The sequence below is a fragment of the Mus caroli genome, chromosome X (genome assembly GCF_900094665.2).
Source record: "Mus caroli chromosome X, CAROLI_EIJ_v1.1, whole genome shotgun sequence".
In the NCBI taxonomy this organism is placed as follows: domain Eukaryota; kingdom Metazoa; phylum Chordata; class Mammalia; order Rodentia; family Muridae; genus Mus; species Mus caroli.
Genome location: NC_034589.1, coordinates 145,408,785 through 145,412,731, shown reverse-complemented (window position 1 = coordinate 145,412,731; position 3,947 = coordinate 145,408,785).

Sequence of the window (3,947 nt, the reverse complement as noted above, 5' to 3'; positions counted from 1 at the left end):
CACTGTACCAATATCATGCAGTTTTTATCACTACTGCTCTGTAGTACAACTTGAGGTCAGGGATGGTGCTTCCCCAAGAAGTTCTTTTATTGTTGAGAATAGTTTTCACAATCCTGGGTTTTTGTTATTTCATATGAATTTGCAAATTGTTCTTTCTAACTCTGTGAAGAATTGATTTGGAATTTTCATGGGGATGGTATTGAATCTGTAGATTGCTTTTGGCAGGATCATGATTTTTACTATGTTAATCCTGCCAATCCATGAGCATGAGAGATCTTTCCATCTTCTGAGATCTTCTTCAATTTCTTTCTTCAACTTCAACTTGAAGTTGTTGTAATACAGTTATTTCACTTGCTTGGTTAGAGTCACACCAAGGTATTTTATATTATTTGTGACTATTTTGAAGGGTGTCATTTCCCCAACTTCTTTCTCAGCCTGTTTATCTTTTGAGTAGAGGAAGGCCACTGATTTGAATTAGTTTTATATCCAGCCAGTATGCTGAAGTTGTTTATCAGGTTTAGGATTTCTCTGGTGGAATTTTTGGGGTCAATTAGGTATACTAATCATATCATCTACAAATAGTGATATTTTGACTTCTTCTTTCCAGTTTGTACCCCTTTGATCTCTGTTTGTTGTCTATTTGCTCTGGCTAGGACTTCGGGTACTCTATTGAATAGGTAAATTTTAACGTTTAGAAATATTAGGCAAGATTCACATCCCTATTTTATTACTGGTGAACAATGGGAATGTTGTAGAATTTTTCTAAAGTGTTTGATTTTTCAATATACTAAATTATCTTTGAGAAAAAAAACTGTCTGCATTATTACTAGCATTTATGTTCTCTTTGTTTTCCATACTTAAAGATTTATAGATATTTTCTTTATTTACATTTCAAATGTTATCTATCTCCTTTCTTAGTTTCCCCTCTGAAAATCCCATATCCCCTCTCCCCTCCCCCTGTTTACCAACCCACCCACTCCTGCTTCCTGGTAGTGGCATTTCCCTATACTGGGTCATTGAACCTTCACAGGACCAAGGGCCCTTCCTGCCATTGATAGCCCATTCTCTGCTACATATGCAGCTAGAGCCATGAGTCCCACCATGAGTTTTCTTTGGTGGTTTAGTCTAAGGGAGCTATGGGGGTACTTGTTAGTTCATATTGTTGTTCCTCCTCTGGGGCTGCAAACCTCTTCAGCTCCTTGGGTACTTTCTCTAGCTCCTTCATTGGGGACCCTGTGCTTCTTCCAATGGATGGCTCTGAGCATCCACTTCTGTATTTGTCAGGCACTGGCAGAGTCTCTCAGGAGACAGCCCTATCAGGGTCCTATCAGCTAGCTCTTGTTGGCATTGGCAATAGTGTCTGGGTTTGGTGGTTGTTTATGGGATGGATTCCCCAGGTGAGGCAGTCTCTGGATCTTCATTCCTTCAGTCTTTGCTCCATACTTTGTCTCTGTAACTCCTTCCATGGCTATTTTATTCCCTATTCTCCTGTATTCTCCATTACAATGTTGTCTTAGTCAGGGTTTCTATTCCTGTACAGATATCATGACCAAGAAGCAAGTTGGGGAGCAAAGGGTTTATTCAGCTTACATTTTCACATTGCTGTTCATCACTGAAGGAAGTCAGGACTGGGTCAGGAAGCAGGAGCTGATGCAGAGGCCATGGAGGGATGTTTCTTACTGGCTTGCTTCCACTGGCTTGCTCAGCTTGCTTTCTTATAGAACCCAAGACTACCAGCCCAGAGATGGCCCCACCCACAAGGGCCCTTTCCCCCTTGATCACTAATTGAGAAAATACCCCACAGCTGGATCTCATGGAGGTACTTCCCTAACTGAAGATCCTTTCTCTGTGATAACCCCAGCCTGTGTCAAGTTGACACATAAAACCAGCCAGTACACCATCTTATCAATGGGATCAGCTGTTACTCTTTTTCACTTGATGGAATCTTTTCTATGATGATCATCCATAGAAGCCAATGTTACTTCCCATGACTGTTCATGAGTCCATGAATCCTCTAGGAAGTCAATACTGTAACATTCCTAGAAGCTAGAGTTCTGGGATCTGCAAATCACAGATGAATCATCTATTTTTACCCTAACCTTCTATGTTTAGATGGATCTCTTATTACAGTGAAAGCTCCCTTGATCACTAATCTAGAAAATGCCCCACAGCTGGATCTCATAGAGGCATTTCCCCAACTGAAGCTCCTTCCTCTGTGATAACTCCAGCTTGTGTCAAGTTGACATAAAACCAGCCAGTACAAGTGGTAAGTAATAAAGATAAAAAGCAAACCCAAATTAATCTATATTTCCCTTTTTAAAAATTTATTTATTAGATATTTTCTTCATTTACATTTCAAATGCTATCCCAAAAGTCCCCTATACATCCTCACCCTGCTTCCAAACCCTCCCACTCCTGCTTCTTGGCCCTGGTGTTCCTCTGTACTGGGGGCATATAAAGTTTGCAAGATCAAGGGGCCTCTCTTCCCAATGATGGCCGAGTAGGCCATCTTCTGCTTCATATGCAGCATGAGGACCCCAATGGAGGAGTTAGGGCAAGGACTGAAAGAGTTGAAGGTATTTGAAACCCCATTGGAAGAACAACAATATCAACCTACCAGATACATCCAAACTCCCAGGGATTAAAACACCAACCATGACTCCTGTTGGATATATAGCAGAGGATTACCTCATCTAGCATCAGTGAGAGCAGAGCCCCATAGTTCTGTGGAGGCTTGATGACCAAGGGTAGGGGAATGCTAGTGGGCAGGAGTGATAGTCAGATAGGGGAGCACCCTCATAGAGGCAGAAGGACGAGAGAGGGAATAGGGGGTTTATGGATGCAAAATTGGGAAGAGGAATAACATTTGAAATGTAAGTAAATAAAATAACTAAGGAAAAAAAGTAAACCCAACTTAACACTTCAACAAATTTATTACTAAATATATTTACTTTAAGAGTTTATACATAGCATTTTCCACAAATGAACTTTAGTAATATTGAGTCTTTTCCCTTTTTTTCACAAGGATGCTCATTTTTCCTAGTTTTATCTCATTATGGTCTATTCCATTATATTCCAGATATTTAGTTTTGAACTAACCTTGTATTTGGAGAATACATGTTATTATAAAGTTGGATGGATGCACTACCTCACCTATTTTTAAATATTTAAAAATTGCACTTTATGTATGAGTGTGGTCATGTATATGACATGGTACATGTGTGACAGCCATAAGGTAACTTGTAAGAACTGATTTTCTCCTTCAACCATGTGAGTTCTAGGGATATAATACAGGCCCTTAGGCTTGGTGTCCACTGCCTTTACCTATGGGCCTATCTTGCTAACCATGTAATTATTTTAAATTATATTTATAGATTATTATAGATTTAACTTATATTTATAATGTATATCTGCTTAATTTTCTTCAATTGTTGTGAAATTATCTTGTTTGATTTCATACTAACTTCATAAAACCAATTACATATATTGTATTTTTTTTATTTTGCCATGTTTGCAAAAGATAAAATATTTTCCCTCTAAATTAAAACTATAACTGATATCATTAGCACTGAAGAGAACATTGGTCAAGCAATATGATGCATACCTATTATTAGCATACCTATCTTAGTCTGAAAATTTTTTAGGGGTTCAGATTTTGCTGTTTCTGGGAAAGTATGAAATCTAAAGAGAGAAAAATTTAAATGTGTCAGGTGATTTTCTCTAGCAATACAACTATGCATCTGACAAGTTTTTTTTAAAACTATCAAAATTCTTTAGTGTATATTTTTAATTTTTAATTTACTATTATTATTTTACTTATTAACTTTACATCCTGCTCACTGTCCCCCTCCTGATAATCTCCTCCCATATTCTTTCCCCCTACCCCTTCCCTTCTCCTATGAATGGGTGGGGATCCTCCAGGGTATCCATTCACCTTCAGACATCAA